Source organism: Passer domesticus, chromosome 29 (assembly GCF_036417665.1).
Source record: "Passer domesticus isolate bPasDom1 chromosome 29, bPasDom1.hap1, whole genome shotgun sequence".
Classification (NCBI taxonomy): domain Eukaryota; kingdom Metazoa; phylum Chordata; class Aves; order Passeriformes; family Passeridae; genus Passer; species Passer domesticus.
This window is the reverse complement of record NC_087502.1, coordinates 4,668,177-4,686,076: the sequence shown is the minus strand read 5'-3', so window position 1 is coordinate 4,686,076 and position 17,900 is coordinate 4,668,177. Positions and strand designations below refer to the sequence as shown.

General features: G+C 44.7%; 2 pseudogenes; one reads left to right on the top strand and one right to left on the bottom strand.

The window, feature by feature from the left end:
* The window catches only part of LOC135287357 (zinc finger protein OZF-like), a 184,796-nt pseudogene that overhangs the window by 28,326 nt on the left and 138,570 nt on the right, over positions 1–17,900 (top strand).
* Positions 187–9,294, bottom strand: LOC135287387 (zinc finger protein 239-like; annotated as a pseudogene).

The following is a 17,900-nucleotide window of genomic DNA, read 5'->3' as shown; positions in this document are numbered from 1 at the left end:
CATGGCCATGTCCCCCATGTCCTCATCCATGCCCATACAGCCCCATGTCACCATCTATACCTGTGACACACCCTCCATGCCCAACATCACCATCCACAGCCATGTCCGCACCCATGTCCTTGTCCATGTCCCCAGCTCCATCCCCACCCATGTCCCCACCCATGTCCCACAATCTCACTATCCGTGTCTAAGTTAAATGTCTTTATTTTTACCCCAATGCTGAAGGGATGAAGAAAAATGAAAGAAAATCAAGGGCAAAATTAAAGGATTTATGTGTCCATGTTGGCTGAGTATCCATGTGCCTGGGTGGGTAGAAAGGATCTTTTCTAGAGGAATTTCCACTCCACTGCCTCCAAAATCCTGGTTTTGTGCCCCAGTCCATCACCATTTGGCTGTGGAAGATGTCTCTAGGCCAGGGAGAATTAGAATCATAGAATGATTTAGGTTGGAAAAGACCTTCAACACCATCCTTGATGCCACCCGAAGAAATGACTGGATGCAAAAGGTGAGATATTTTTGGGGTCAAAAGTAAAAAACTGCTGTCCCCTACAAAATTCTGTTGTCGGTTTGCATCCCAATGCATTTTTCTCTGGCTGTGTCCAAGTGTCCAAGGGAAGCCAGGAAGATGTGCAGACCACCAGCCGGGTGTCTTTCTAACAGGGATCACCAGGACCATGGATCACCAAATCTCACTGTGATCATCCAGTGGGGGTCCTCCAGTGGGGGATGGAGTTGGAGCAGCGCTCAAAGCTCTTCCCGCACATGGGGCACTTGTAGGCCTTCCCTTACTGCTACCTCCCTTGGTGCTGGGTCATAGTAGAGTTCTGGGAGAAGCGCTTCCCACACTTGGGACACTGTTAGGGCCTCTCCCCAGCGTGGATCAGATGGTGGGTGATGAGAGTGGAGTTTCTCTTAAAGCTCCTCCCACAGTCAGGGCAGTGGAAGGGCCTCTATTCTGTGTGAATCTGCTGATGCTTGAGGAGATGGTATCTGCTCTGAAACCTCTCCCCACACTCAGGACACTCACAGTGCTTCTCCTCAGTGTGAATTCTCTGGTGGGCAATCAGGCCGCACCTCTGGCTGAAGCTTTTCCCACATTCCCCACATTTGTAGGGCCTCTCTCCTGTGTGAATTCTCTGGTGGGCATTTAGAGCGGAGCTCTGCCTGAAGCTTTTCCCACATTCCCTGCGCTTACAGGGCCTCTCCCCAGTGTGGATCCTCTGGTGCATAATCAGCTTGGAGTTCCCCATGAAGCTCTTCCCACATTCAGAGCAGGTGTAGGGGCATTCCCCAGTGTGCATTGTCTGGTGGATGATCAGGCGAGAGCTGTCACGGAAGTGCTTCCCACACTCCCCACACACCTAGGGGCGTATCCCAGTGTGGGTCATCTGGTGGAGTTTCAGGCTGGAGCTCCTCCTGAAGCCTTTCCCACATTCCCCACATTTATAGGGCCGTTCATTGGTGTGGGTCGTCTGGTGGATGATCAGGTGGGAGCTGATCCTGAACCTCTGTCCACATTCCCCACACTCATAGGGCCGTTCCCCAGTGTGGATCCTCTGGTGGGCAGTGAGTTGGTGGCTGATCCTGAAGCTCTTCCCACATTCCCCACCCTTGTGGGGCCGTTCCCCAGTGTGGATCCTCTGGTGGATGATCAGGCGGGACCTCATGGGGAAACTCTTCCCACATTCCAAGCACTGGTGGGGCTTCTTGCCATCGTCAAGCTGCTTATTGACCACCACCTCAGAGCTCTGGCCAGATCTCTGGCTGCCTTCCTGGCACAGGCTGGGTCTTTCTCCCTCAGCATATCCTGGGCTGGGTTTGGAGCCCCTCCTCCTGAGGGATCTCCGGGGCTTTTCCTCCCCATTAGACTCCTGTGCTGTGGAGCCGCTCCAAATGGCCTCATCCACAAGGTTCTGCCGTGGGGATTTGTCCTCCCTGCTCTCCATCCTCAGCTCCTTGTCTGCAGAAGAATGACAAGGAGAGGAAGGGATTTGTCTCCGTGCCAGAGGGAAGGAGAAGGAGATCCCCCCAGTCCATCCCCAGCAGGACAGCGTTGGCAGCAGGGTTGTCCTACAGCCGGGGGCTGTGCTGGGCTGGGAGATGGAGCAGGAGAGAGGGAGAAAGGGGCAGTGATTTCTTCCTCACCTGCCTCAGTGTCCCGGAGCACCTTCCGCTTCCTCACAGCCTTCTCCTCCATCCAGATAAGGTCTGGGAATGGGAAATCCTGATTTGGGGAAAAACAAGATGTGAGTGCATTGGCTTTGAAGGTCCACTGGCCAAGTGCATCTCTAGAAGTCACCGGGTGTCTGGTGGCCAGAGAAACCTCCAAAATTCATTAAGTCCAAAAACTCTCCTAGGAGTTCCCTGTTTCCAGGGTCCTTTGGGGTTATGGGGGTCCCTCTTCTCAGCACTTCTGAGGGGCCTGTGGGTCCTGGGCATCCCCCGCTCCCGGGTCCTGCTCAGCCATGCTGAGGGGATTTTGGGGGTCCCAGGGCTCATCCTCCCCTGATTCTGTGACAAATGTTTTTGTGATTCGTGTCAATTGGCAATGGAATCAGCAAATGTTTCTATCTGCTGAGTCGAAAATAGACACTAAGAAAGGTTTTGGAACTTTTTGACCAAATAGCCAAATAAAGCATTGAAATAAAAGAAGTATAGTAGAGTAAAAGAAATGAGGTACCAAGACGACTGATGCTTGGAATAGAATACAGGTAGTTGTTGTAAAGCTAAGAGATACTGCAACAAAGCAACTAAATGCTTATGTATAAAAAAAGCTTGATGCACTTGACAAAATCATGTGGCAGACACCAGTGTAAGGCCTCCCTCCAGATGACCACAAGAAGGATAGGAATCAATGACCACCCGGAAAGATTATGAAATTGCTGCTCCCAGCTTATTGATATTTGCTGATTTGGACTAACTGAGCTCATTGGAAAATGTGATCAGGTGGGAGCTGCTGGCTTGCTTTCTTTAAAATAAAAGATATAGAAATAAAATCCAGATTGACTATTGAGATTTTATATCAATTTGGTGATGCCGACCTGATGCCCTGGGATCTCTCGGACTGAGGCTACTGCAGGGGGCACCCCACTTTTGTGGTCCGTAGAAGCCAATAGCCCGGGAGCTAACGGTACCACAAACCTGGTAAAGAAAGCAAGCAAGGAACTGAGCTCCCTGAGAACTGCAGTTTAAATCACCTGCAATTCCAGTGCACGAAGATCCAGACAAGAGCAGCAGGCTGTGAATATCATTTGGCTGGGTGGACACAGCAGTGTCTGAGTGAAAGTGAGTGAGGTAGATGCAGTATTATCGCGGAGCCATCGAGGAGTCCTTCTGTCTGTGCTTCCATCACCCCACGAGGGGCTCGGCCAGTGAAGGGACAAAGCGAGTGCTGTGAGACACTGCTCACGATGGCTCAGGGGAACAGTAAGACCTCTGGCTCAAGGAACCCCCAGGGAGGTTCAACGAGCCCCCAGAGAGGCTCAAAGGGTCCCAAGAGAGGCTCAAGGTTATGGGGCCCCCAGAGAGGCTCTAAAAACGAGAAAGGGAGTGAATAACCAGAGATACCCCTGGACAGCCCCCTGGGGTTAACAACTGCACATTGGGATGCAATGCCCTCTAGGAAGGGAAAAAGTAAAGAAGAGATGGTCCATTATTGTATGGTAGAGTGGACTAAGGAAGAAATTAGGCCTGATCATTTATATTGGCCAATACTTGGGTTCTTTCATGATTGGATGTGTCAAGCTTTAAATCTTTATGTAAATAGTAAGGAACCCTTTGATCAGGAGGAAAGTGATTATGTGGCACTTTTGAGCGGGGCAGGGGGGGTTTTCTGTAGTGATAACATTATACCCCCTGAAAACTAAAAAAAGAAGAAAGGTGGAGGAAAAAGAAAAACCCTGGGAACCATTAGACAATTTGCCCCCTCCCTATCAAGGGCAGGAAACTCTCTCCTCCCCTGAGAGACCCCAGAGCTCAACAACTCCACCACTATCATCACAATCTAGTAGGACTCGGAGCAAGAGGAGAGAACAACACCAGGAAAATAATTCTAGTGGGGAGGAGAAAGATCAAAAGAAAAGACTATTCCCCTTGAGAGAAGTACTTATGGGAAGAAATGATAGGGGAATAGTGTCTCTAGCAGTCCCACTTAACACTGGGAATGTAAGAGAATTTAAAAAGGAAATGGGGCGGCTGCTTGAAAAACCTTTAGGGGTTTCTGAGAGGTTAGACCAATTTTTAGGGCCAAATACCTACACCTGGGATGAGCTTCAAGCTATAGTAGGAATACTATTTACTACTGTAAGGAAAGAGAAATGATTAGGCAAGCAGGAATGAGAGAATGGGAAAGGAGACACCAGCAGGGTCCACGTGGGGATCAAAAATGGCCTAATCAGAACGAGCAGGACAGACAAAATGTGAGGGACCTTAGAGATATCATTATACAAGGGATACAGAATGCCATACCTCGAGGGCAAAATATTAGCAAGGCCTTCAGCGTGCGCCAAGAAAAAGATGAAACACCTACAGATTGGCTTGAGAGGCTCAGAAAGAGCCTGCAAATGTATTCAGGAGTGGACCCAGATTCACCAGTAGGAACAGCATTGCTTCAAACTCCATTTGTGGCAAAATTATGGGGAGACATATGAAAAAAAAAAAAAAGGCTGGAGAAATGAGAGGATTGGCAGGACTGGGGTCTCCAAGAGCTATTGTGGGAAGACCAAAAGGTGTACGTGAGGAGAGGTGAAGAAACACAAAAGGCAAAAGCAAAGATTTTTTTTGTAGCAGCTGTGAGGGAAACTCAGAAGGGGGAAAAGAAAGTGTTTAGAACAGAAGGACAAAGACCTAGGGGAGATTATAAGAAACTTCCCCAAATTAGAAACCCCAGAGATGGTCCTGCAGATTATCATTGCTATTACTGAGGAAGGAGAAGACAAAGCAAAGCTGTAGGCAACAACAAAAAGATGGGAAAAAAAAAGTCTGAAGAGGACAAATAGGGGTGTCAGGGGCTGTACATCTTGAGGACCAGATCATCAAAAGAGGTCTTGATAGAACTAAAAATAGGTCCCCAAGGGGAAGATGTTTACTTTTTAGTGGACACTGAAGCAGAAAGATCAACTATACAGCACTGCCCCAAAGGGGTAAAATTAGTAAAGAAATTGCTCTAGTTGTGGCAGCAAAAGGGGAACCATTTAAAGTACCCATTCTTGAAAATGTTGAAATTGAATCAGAAAATAATATTTGTTTGAATGATTTGTTATTGGTAGCAGAAGCAGATAATAATTTGCTAGGAAGAAATTTAATTATAGCTTTAGGAATAAATTTAGAAGTGAAACAAGGAGAACTACAGGTACAGTTTTATACCTTAATGTCAAAAGATGAAGACAAAATTAATCCAAAAGTGTGGCACCATAAAGGGGAGATAGGAAAGCTGAAGACTGGACCCATTAAGATAGAAATAAGTAATCCAGTTGTTCCCATAAGAGTATCAGAAGCTTTGAGGGGTCCATCAGTGATAGCTGCTGTCCATGTCAGAGGACACCAGAGGGGAACGGATTATGGGACTCATGGCAATAATTTGGCTGATGCAGAAGCACAAAGGGCAGCAGTATGCTTACCTGTGTTTTTAAATAATTTGAATAAAAGTGACGATGATACAAAAAATCAAAAATGCTATATCTCAAAGGAAATACAAGAGATGCAGAAACTAGGGGCTAAGCTAGAAGGGCACAAGTGGCTTTTACCAGATGGTAGAGAAATGCTATCTAAAAGTAATGTTAAAAGAATGATTCCCCAGTTACATTAATGAGCTCACTGGGGAACACGAGCACTAAGTGACCACTTTTTAAAGATTTTTGCATGTATAAGAATATTTGATATAGCAAAACAGAAGACAAAAGGATGCATTATTTGCCAGAAAATTAACAAGAAGACATCTAGACAGACCTCGCGGGGAGGGAGAAAAACTGCCTATAGGCCTTTTGAAAAGATACAGGGGGATTTTACCAAACTACAGAAAATGGGAAGATATAAGTATTTGTTAGTAATAGTGGACCAATTAATTCATTGTGTGGAGATCTACCCTGTGACACAAACAACAGCACATTTTGTTACAAAGATTATTTTAGAAGAAATAATTCCATGATTTGGGATGATTAAAGTGATTGACTCAGATCAGGGTTCCCACTTTACCTCAAAAGTGTGAAAAGTAATAAATGCTCTAGGGATCTCTTGGGAATATTATACCCCTTGGCACCCTCAGAGTTTGGGGAGAGTCGAAAGAATGAACCAGACCCTAAAGCATCAGCCAGCAAAACTAATGATTGAAACAAAACTATCTTGGATCAAGCATTAATCCAATATTTTCTGAATATTTACCATTGGTGTGGTTAAATATTTGAACAATGCCAAACTCAGAGCATGGGATCTCCCCATGCAGGATGTTATATGGGATGCCATATTCTCAAGAGATGCCAGGAGATAAAATAACCTCTATTGAAAAGGACTGTAATTGCTATCCCTTTGTAAGCACTGAATGCAACTATTGGAAGGAGAGGTGGTGTTATCATTGTCACAGGGATTATCCTCCAAGTGGGTTGTGTCCAGAGTGTAAACACATTGAACAGATTTTAACTGAATATATTTTTTAAAAAAGAGACTAGAGGAAAGAACATTAAAACTAGATTCTTATGAGTAGTGGATGTTGTGGAAATGCGGATTAAGAGGGGGACTATCAAGTGAGGCAAATATTAAAAAGATTGAGCATTGCAAACGTAATCGAGTCCCTTGCGGATCCGAGACAGCCAAAGCAAAGAACTGGGAAGTATTTAAGAAACGGCACAGAATGCAGGAAAGCTCACACGGAACCCCTGAAGTATATCCTTTGTACAGAGAAGATGGTACCCCTCACTGCTGGGAGCACCCCGGGAGGCCAAGGAGGAAGAGGGACAATAAAACTGTGGGGCCTTATGGTACTGTTGAGTCTTCCAGGGAATAGGAAACCGATCCCTGCTTGAAGTGCGACCAAAATGTAAAGTATGGCTGGACCATGGCCCGAGCACACACTCATATTAATGCAGGATGTTATGGGCCAGGACAACCTGAAACCTGTACAATAGGAGAGAAGAGTTACTGGGTAGCAACAGATTCAGGAATGGGAGGATGGGCACCTGGAAACTATCAATTTTGTCACCAGAGAGAACCATTCTTCTGTTTTCCCAAAGGTGGAATGTGGGGATACTCAGATAAAGGGGGAGTACAAGATAAATTCAAATCAAAGTTAGTGGAAGACATCACAAAGCGTTTAGGGGAAATTCAAACCCAAGAAGAACAAGAGCAGGAAGTGACCTGTATAAAATATTAAGAAAATACTCAGTGATTGGGACCTCCCCATGTTAGGGAAATAATCTGTTCATTGATCTGATGCAAAAAGTAGTTAAGGAACTAAATGTGACTGAATGCTGGGTTGGTGGGGATCCCAAATGACCGAGCAATGGCCATGGAGGGGAGAAGGGGTTGGACCTGATCAGTTGATATTATGGAACACGACACAAAGATTTAATGAAATTCAACCTCAGGGGTAAATATTGACTCATGAAGTAGTAGGCATAATTCGTATTTCTAGGAAAGGAAACAATTGTACTACGTATGTAGGACACACCCCCTGCAAGATGATATATACCACCAACTCCACTTTTACAACCTGGTGGCCAAAACCACCAACAGGTTATTGCTCCATCAATTGTACCAATGGAACTGTTTGCTGGAAAAGTCTAACACAGGCTAATCCTTTTGAGGAGGCAAAAGATCTTAAGGGATATTGGGAAAATCAGGGGCAGAAGGCTGAAAATTGGAAAGTTTCAAATGGATTACTTTGGATATGTGGTAAAAGGGCATATGATGAATTATCAAAGAGACAGAGAGGTACCTGTACAATTGCAATTATACAACCTGCATTCTTTTTGCTACCAAAGAGCAAAGGTGAATATTTGGGACGATCTCTTTAGGAAACTCTGCGCAGAACAAAACAAACTGAAATAGGAGGAAAACAGACCTGGAAAAATGAAGAATGGGCTTCCCAATGGATCACAGATTACTGTGACCCTGCCTCCTGGGCTCAGGACACCAGCTGGGGTTATAGAACCCCTATTTATATGCTTAACCAAATTATTAGACTACAGGCCAGTGTAGAAATTACTTTTAATCAAACATCAGAGGCATTGAAGCTTGTAGCTAGACAACTAAGCCAGACCAGAGCAGCAGTATATCAGAACAGGCTAGCCCCAAATTTTTTATGAGCTGAAGAAGGGGGCTTTGTGGAAAATTTAGTATATCTGAGTGCTATTTAGAGATTGATGATAATGGAGAAGCTATTACAAATCTGGCAGACAAAATTAAACAAGTTGCACATGTTCCAGTGCAAAAATGGAATTCCATATTAACTGACAATTGGAGGAATAATTTCTTTGAAGGAGCCTGGTGGAAAAAGTTGGGGTTCATGTTGCTTTCTTCTGCATTAGGCCGATTGTTTATACCATGTATGATTCCATGCTTTATTAGTCTAATGCATTCAGTGATCCAGGGAATGCAGATTTCAGCAATGCTCATAAACCCTAAAATCACAACCACAGGAGAAAAAACTCACTCCCTTATGATAGTCAAGGCCAAAGCAGAACCAAAAAACACTGCAACCTAAAAAGTATCAGCTCAATTTGATGCAAAGACATGAATCAATAACATAAAGGGGAGGGATTATGAAAAATGCTTTTGTGATTCGTGTCAGTTGGCAATGGAATCAGCAAATGCTTCTATCTGCTGTGTCCAAAATAGACACAAGGAAAGGTTCTGAAACTTTCTGACCCAATAACCAAATAAAGCATCAAAATCAATGAAGTATAGAAGAGTAAGAGAGATGAGGTAGCAAGACGACTGATGCTTAGAATAAAAGAGAGAATGTTGTGGTAAAGCTAACAAAGCAACTAAATGCTTATGTATAATAAAAAGCTTGATGCACTTGACAAAATCATGTAGCAGACACCAGTGTAAGGCCTCCCTCCAGATGACCACAAGAAGGACAGGAAGCCAAGGACCACCTGGAAAGATTATGAAATTGCTGCTCCCAGCTTATTGATATTTGCTGATTTGGTCTAACCGAGAACATTGGAAAATGCTTTGTAGGCTTAAAAACAGTATATATACTTTACCGAACTTGTAAGTGGTGTGTGCTGTGAGTGGAGCGGTGACTTCCCGAAAACCCAGTGCTGCTTGCTTGCTTGCTTTAAAATAAAAGACATAAAAAATAAAATTCAGTTTGGTTATTGAAATTTTATATCAGTTCGAGCGCGGCTCCCAGGTGTCCCAGGGTCCCCTTCTCCAGCATCCCCCCACCCCAGGCACTCAGCGCTTCCCCCGCTGCCCGACAATACTTTCAGGCTCGGGGCCCGGGCCCCACTCATCTCCCGGCTCCACTGCCCCTCCAGCCTGCCGGAGCTCCCCCAGCTCTGCTATCGCCCCTCTCCCCACGCCGGGGCTCCCGCCTTTCATCCCCGCCTCTCCCGGGGATCCCCAAACCCGTGTCCCGCCCGCCGGCACCGGCCGAGCGCCACGTGGGCCCCGCAAAATCCCCCCGGGCCATTCACGGCTCAGCTCTGCACTCCGGCCACATCCAAAAATGTCCCCTCGTCATAGGAAGAAAAAATACCGCTCCCAGCGACACCGAAATATATTTGGGACGCGACTCCGGATTCCGCCAGACCCAAGCCCCTCCAACCTCCCTCCTTTCGCCCCCCAAAAATCCCTCCCGGAGCTGCCGCGATCGGCTCGGGGCGAGCTTCCCCTCCGCGCTCACCCGCGGCACGCAGGGCACTGCGATGCTGCCGGGGCCAGCCGAGCTGCGGGCTCAGCGGGCTCGCCGTGGAGCCCCGCAATGCTCCTGCCACTGCTGCTCCTCCTCGGGCCGCTCCTCTTCGTGCTCCTCGCCTTCCTGCTCCTCCCCTTCCCCTCTCCCTGCCCTTCCTCCCGCTCCTCCTCCGCTCCCGCCCCGGACCCGCCTTCCGCACCCGCTCTGCCCCACGGCCGCAGCAGCACCGGCTCTGGGGCAGGGGGAGAAACCCCCAGCAGCCCCCAGCCATGGGCAGGGGGCTCGGGGCCCCCAGTGCAGATCCGTCCGTGCCGTCCCCTTCCCCCCGAGCCAAAATTCCGCTCCCGGGGCTCGCTGGATGCGAGCGGGTGGCGCAGGTGGGGTGGAAGTGGGGAGCGCTGGGCGCTGCGGCTCTGCCCGGGAACTGCGGAGCCACCGCTGAGGAATGGTGAAATAAATGGGCAGGAGATCTTTCTCCTTTTTAATGCCTTTATTAAGAAGAATCAGCTCAGGTGGGGAGAAATCGACAGGTTGCGCCCTCGCCGCCGCTGCTCCCAGGCGTGGCACGAAGCAGGAGGACGATGCAGTTTTGTCCGCTGGTCTGCAGACAGAACTGGGGACTCTGTCCTCACGGGAGAGTTGTTGAGTCCTTAGTTTGTTGGTTTAGAAACCCGGGGGGTCTCTTTAATCAGTTTCTTTTCAAGTTAGAGTGAGAAATAAAAAGGTTTAAGCAGGTACGGGACAATGCTCCCATCCTTAGACGTCACTTTAAGTTACTTATGGCTCGTGATTTTAGGGGTTTTTCTTATAAAAACTGTAAAACTGTAACAATCCAGGGTGCACTGCGTTTCTCATTTGCATGTTGTCTCTGGTGTCACTGTTCATCTCTTTACCCTGGAGGGTTTCTCTTGGTATCTTCTTGGTATGCAGCCAGCATCAGGGAAACAATCAGTTAATCACCTGCCATTAACAGGTATTTGAAAAGCTTTCCTTCGGCAGCGAAACTAAAGGAGGCTGACTCGGTCTGGCTTGGTTTTTTTAACTCTGAAACTTAAAAAAAAATACAACTTTCTATTCATAACAGTTCCCCCCTATTTTTCTTTGATCAAGCTTAAGCTTGCATCAACTTATAATTTTTGGCTCATTAACATAGAATTTCCTATATTTTTTGTATTGATCATACATTTCCTCAGCACTTGGGTGATCATATTTACTAAGCTTCATTACTTTTTTTGGTTTTTTCAGGTTAATTTCTTTAGAGATTCTTAGGTTATTCTGTACAGCAGATGTCACTATTTTTGTTAAACATGGAAATAAGAACAGACTAACAAGTGTACCCACAGTGAAGGTTATAGTTTTCCAACTTTTTTTGAAAATCCATAGATTATCCCACCAACTGGAATCAAGTGTAGGAGTCTTTTGATTTTGTAAATATGCTAGTTCTTTTATTTCGTTTAAAGTATTTCTAATGACTGCCACAATTAATTTGATTTGATAAAATACTGTTTTGGTTTGGTTGAGTTGGTCATTAATATGATTAAGAGCCAATGTGGTCTGATTAGATATTACTTCCAATTCTGATTGTAGTTTCAAAATTTTGTTTAACATATATTGTTCCTTCAGTTTTGTTTTTCTCAAATTCTCATATATAGGAACTCTTAAACTTGATCCAGATTCTTTGTGTATTATAAAGACAGTTTGTTTTATAATTTTAATGATGCCACCACTAGACCAGCCTCTTGGCAATTCAGTGGATGTGGTGGTACCATTGACCCAAAACAGGCATTTAGGGGTTTCCTGAAAGAGATTAATTTTTGTCGTGCCCTCCCAATATTTAGAAATACTTTTTCCTTTTACCAGATTTACTAGGTTTGCTTCAGTAGCATCACGTTCAAAGCACCACCAGGTTTCTCCTACAGGGTGCTCTCCCAGGAGTGGCTGCCTAAAGGTGGCGGTGTTCCGGGTTATCCAATATATTTTCTTATTCTCTTGATAAAAGATCAATTGGGAGAGGTTAACACAATTGTTGTGGACTCTCAGCAAGGAGCTTACTTCTTTCTCATAGAAAGGTTGGTAGTACTCATTGCACAGCTCTCCTGGGCTCTCCAGAGCACCACCAGCAATCAGAGCCAGCACTACTACCCTTCCCAAGAGTCCGGTATGGGTCATCCTGCACAGCCTGCCCACCCGGCCTTGCCTCTTGAGGATTTTACTGAGAAGAAGTCTCCAAGTTCTTTAGAGTCTCTTGCTCCTCTGGTTAAACCTCTCTTGATCTGTCCCTGCTAATTTGGTCCCTCCTAGGGGAGTACTCTGGAGAAGATTAACCTGGGGTCTTTGGTACCAAGTTGGGACGACTTAACTAGAATTACTTATTAACAATTTTTAACTTTTACAAATTTCTTAAAACACTTCAAGACATGTTATGATTCTAAACTTTTTTCTTGCGCAGTTCATCAGTCTTTTTGAATGTCAATTTTAAGTCATTTGGTCCTTTTATAATAGTATACTCAGCTGAATTAACTCCCGATGCAGTTGAATCTTGTCCTGAGTTAGAGTGTGAGGGTGGTGTGGAATCTGGTCCAATACCAGAAGGAGACACTGACGAATCTTGTCCAATGCCCGGGGGTGAGAGTGGTGTGGAATCTGGTCCAATACCAGACACTGAAGAATCTTGTCCAATGCTCGGGGGTGGGACTGGTCCTTTAATTCTCGTAATGTGAGTCCAACCTTTTTCTCTGGTTCGCACGGCCGAATTAGCGATGAGGAGTACCTGAAAGGGGCCTTCAAATTTAGGTATTAATGGTCTATAATTCCAAGATTTTATTAAAACCCAATCTCCTGGGTTGATGTCGTGTGCTTTTGTATCCAGAGGGGAGGTTTGGGGGAGGTATCCTCTTTTTCTAAGTCCTTCTAGGGTCCTTCCAATTACTTCTAAATATTTCCTTGTAGCTTCTTCTCCTTCCAGGTAGTCTCCTGTGCTATAGGGTGTTAACAAGAATGGCAATCCGAACATCATTTCATAGGGTGAAATCCCTATATCAGACCGGGGTCTTGTCCTGATGCGCAAGAGCGCTAGGGGTAAACACTTTAGCTAATTCATTTTTGTTTCTTCGATCAATTTAGTCAATACATTTTTGAGAGTTTTGTTCATTCGTTCCACCCTCCCAGAACTCTGGGGGTGCCACGGAGTATGCAATCTCCATTTTATTCCTAATACTTCAATTATATTGTGCAATGTTTGAGCTACAAAATGTGGACCTCGGTCTGAGTCTATGGTATTCACCATTCCGTATCTGGGGATAATGTTTTCTAAGATTACCTTTGCTACTACTTGGGCTGTTTCTCTTTTGGTTGGGAAAGCTTCTACCCAGTGAGTGAGATGATCTACTATAACTAGTAAATATTTGTATCCTTGTACTGGTGGCATCTCAGTAAAATCTATTTGTATGCTCTGGAAAGGTCTTAGAGTTAGTTCTCTCCCTCCAGGTGCTACTTTTCTCATGACTTTCTGGTTTACTTTTTGGCAAATTAAACACCCTTTTGTGATTGCCTTTGCTAGGTCATATGCACCTATGCACAGGTTATTTCTTAGGAAATGATCACATAGTCCTTGGACTCCCCAGTGGGTTAATTTATGTAGTTCTGTTAGCACTGTCCGTGCAAGTGCTTTGTTTAAGAACACCCGTCCGTCTGATGTTAACCACTCCCCTCGTTGCCCTTGGCGTAACTTTAAATCTTTTATAGCCTTTAATTCTTTTTCACTAAATATGGGGGTTTCTCTTTCATTCTCTTTGAGTGTGGTTTCTGCTTTAAAAACTCTTACTGGATCTCCTGGTTCTAAAGCTGCTTCCTTTGCTATCTGATCAGCCAATCGGTTTCCTTTAACTTCGGAGCTGTGTCCTTTTTGGTGCCCTTTTATATGGACTACTGCTATTTCTGTTGGTTTTTGTAGAGATTCTAATACAGACTTGACTAGATTCTCATGAGCTAAGTTTTTTCCCTTTGAGCTTAGATATCCACGCTCCTCCCATATCTTCCCAAAAGTGTGTACTATTCCAAATGCATATTGGGAATCTGTATAAATGGTTCCCCGGTCCCCCTCTAATAAGTCTAATCCTCTTTTCAGGGCATATATTTCACAACTTTGGGCTGACCAGGTTTGGGGTAGTTTTCCTTTTTCTTTAATTTGTAAAGTTTTTCCGTCTATGATGGCATAACCTGAAGCTCTTTTCCCATCTACTACTCTCGAAGAGCCATCTATAAACAAAATTCTTCCAGCTGTTAAAGGTTGATCTTCTAAATCCTCTCTTACTTTGGTTTGGAGACTTATCACTTCAAGGCAATCATGTTCTAGATTCTCTATAGGCTCTCCCATAAGGAATTGTGCTGGATTGAGGGCGTTTGATGTGATGAATTCTAAATTTTCTGTGTTAGTTAGTATTATTTCATATTTTAGTATTCTTGCATTGGTTAGCCACTGTTGAGCTCTTTGGCTCAGCACTGTTTTAAGATCATGAGGGGTATGTACTTTAATTTTTCCTTGCCAGGTTAATTTTTGGGTCTCTTCTATTAGAATAGCAGTTGCTGCTACGGCTTGTATACAAACTGGCCAACCTCTAGCTACTGGGTCTAACAATTTGGAGAGGTAAGCTACAGGTTTTCTGCAGCCTCCCCACTCTTGGGTTAGTACACCATAGGCTATACCTCTTTCAGCACTTACAAACAGATCAAAGCCTTTCTTGAGGTCTGGTAAGCTTAGGACTGGAGCAGAAGACAACTTCTCTTTTAGGTTCTCTAGTTGTTGATCGTCTTCTGCTGTCCAAATTATGGGATCTGGGGCTACCAGCTTATCATATAAAAATTTCACACTTTGTGAGTATTGATCTAGCCATAACTTGCAGTACCCGAACAGACCTAGAAGCTTTCTCACATCTCTTTTTGTTTGTGGAGCTGGGAGAGATATGATGCCTGAAATTCTGTCAGGGCTCAATTTCTTGTATCCTTCTCCTATTATGTGCCCAAGGTATGTTACTTCTGATTGTACGAACTGTAGCTTCTCTTGTGAGACCTTTAATCCTTTCTCTCCCAGAAAGTTCAAAAGTTTAATGCTAGTTGTTCTGACCTGATCTTTTCCTTTCCCTGACACCATCAGGTCATCAACATACTGCAGGATTTGTACTTCTTCTTCAGGAACAAACTGTTCTAACAAACTCTCTAGGGCTTGTCCAAAGAGGTGGGGTGACTCAGTAAACCCTTGCGGTAATCGGGTCCATCTTAGCTGTTGTTTTCTTTTTGTATTTGGGTCTTCCCATTCAAAAGCAAACCAATCTCTACATTCAGCTGCCAGAGGACATGCCCAGAAAGCATCTTTTAAGTCTATAATAGTGAACCAAGCATGTTCCTTTGGAATTTGGCTTAGAAGATTATATGGGTTGGGCACAACCGGATGTCTAGCAATGGTCTTTTTGTTCACTTCTCTTAAGTCTTGTACCAGCCTGTATTTCCCTTCAGCTTTCTTAACTGCTAGTATAGGGGTATTATGTGGTGACATACAGGGTTCCAAAATTCCCTCTTGCAGCAATTGTTCAATAACTATGGCTAGCCCCTTTTTTCCTTCTAGGGAAATTGGATACTGTTTGACCCGTATGGGTGAAGTACCATCTTGCATTTTTATTGTTATTGGAGGAATGTCCAGTAGGCCTCGCTTTCCTCCTTCAGCCCACACCTCTTGGCTTATTTCAGCAACATCACCTTGGGATAACTTCATTATTTGTACTACCATTTTCCCTTTTCTCGGGATAATTCCTACTCCCAAATGAACTTGTAGATCTCTCCCCAACAAACTTTTTTCTAGGTTAGGCAGATAGATCAAATCTGCTTCACACTGTCTTGAATTTCCAATTATTTTTACATTTTCAATCACTGAGGCTCTAAATGGTTTCCCTTCAGCCCCTAATACTTCACAAAATTTTTTACCAATTACCATACCTTCTGGTAATTTGTTAAGACAGGACTTATCTGCTCCTGTATCAACTAAAAATTCAAATTCTTCATTTTGGGGTCCTACTTCAAAGTTTACTAAGGGCTCTTCTAGGTGTTGCATCGGGTCCCCTAAAGTATAGAGCCCCTGACACCCCTAATCATCGCCTTTAAGCATTTTCTCTAAGGCTTCTTGTTCTCTGGCTATTGCTTCATCCAGAGTCAGCTTTCTACAGAACCTTCTAATGTGCCCAGTTCTCCCACAGTAATAGCAACGCCTTTCACTTAAAGGGACTTGGGGCCTCTCCGTTCCTCCTGTATATGATGGTACTGGCTTATCTTTACCTGCTCCTGGTGGTGGACTCCCCCACTCTTTTGTAGCCTTGTACTGCAGGGAAGGGTTGTTTGCTCCTACACTTTCTCTGGCTACAGCAACCATGATCTTAGCTTTGGCCTTTGCTTTTTCTTCTTCTCTCCTTAAATACACTTTCAATGCTTCCTTCAATAATTCATTAATATCTTTTCCTTGCCAATCCTCAATCTTTTCCAATTTTCTTCGTATATCAGGCCAAGATTTAGTAACAAAATGGACTTTTAGTAGCATTTCACCTTCGCTAGTGTCCAGGTCTGTTCTAGAATACAATTGAAAGTTCCGCCTCAGGCGATTAAGCCAAGCGGTAGGAGTTTCATCTTTCTCCTGTATACCCTCAAATGCCAGTTTTGTATTGGTTCCTTTGGGAATTGATTCTCTTATCCCTCGAATTATCAAGGACCTGTACTCCATCATGGCCTTCCTCCCTTCCTCCTGGTTAGGATTCCAATTGGGATCCACTAGTGGCAATTTTTCTTCTCCTGATGGCACTTGGGGCCCTGGACGGTTATCTTTTTCCCAAACTCTTATGCTTGCCGCCCTAATCATTCGGGACTCTTCTGGGGAAAATAATATATTTAGAATGGAATTCATCTCCCCCCAAGTGTAGAAATTTGGACCTAAAAACTGATCCACTTGGTTAGCAATGCCCACAGGGTCTTCAACTAGATTCCCTAACTCCTTCTTGAATCCTCTCACCTCAGAGGCAGTTAGAGGAGCATTTACAAAACCAACACCTCCTGCTACTCCTCCCATAGGAACTTCTCTAAGGGGAAAAAGTCTCTCTGCTTTGGAGGTCTTGGATCGGGTACTACAGTATGGCCCATTTTCAGACACAAGATTGTTCACTTGAGGGGTAATAGCATTAACTTGGACCTGCTGTAAGTCAACGGTTATACCTGGTGATAAGGGGTTATTAGATATGGAGGTATTTATGTCACAGTTAGGAGGAGGTGGAGGGACTGCCGTAGGAGGGGGAGAAGAGCTTGGGTGCAGGTTAGGTGGAGCTGGAGAAGGGGTGGAGGATGCAGCAGATGTAGTAGGTATTAGTGGTGGTGCAGAAGCAGCTGAAGGAGTCGAAGGGGGGGGTGAGGGAATGGCCCCCATGGCAGCCGGGAGAAGAACTGGATCTGCTATTTGAGGTGCTCGAAGGAGAGGGTTATAAGGTGGAGGGGCATCAGGAGGCAAGTAGTCTAGAGGGTCCCACCTTTTACCAATTTCCTTAATTCTAGCATCTCCTCTTTCATTCCCTTCTTTCTTGCTCTGCACTTTACAAATTTGCACTCCTTCTTTCTGTATAGCATTCAACCAACAAGCTATATACAATAGTTCCTCAGCATCAGTATTTTCTCTAGCTGTCAGATAATTACTCAGCTGTTGACACATCCACTTGTCTTTCGTCCCACACCATGGCCATCCTCCTTGCACTTCTAATTCTGGCCACACTTCTGAACAGTAATGAATCATCTTAACTTTATCTAATCCTTCTGTACTTTCTATAAAGTCCCATTTCTCTAATAGCTCACCTAGGGGACTGTGGGGAGGTATATTCTTCAATCTTTGGCCACTTTTCTTACTACCACACCCTCCCATTATTTTCTGCCTCTAAACAAATCACAAGGTGTCTTTTTCTCTAAAGGAAATATATCTTATTTAAGAAGTCTCGACCTCCTGCCAAAACTCCAATTTCAC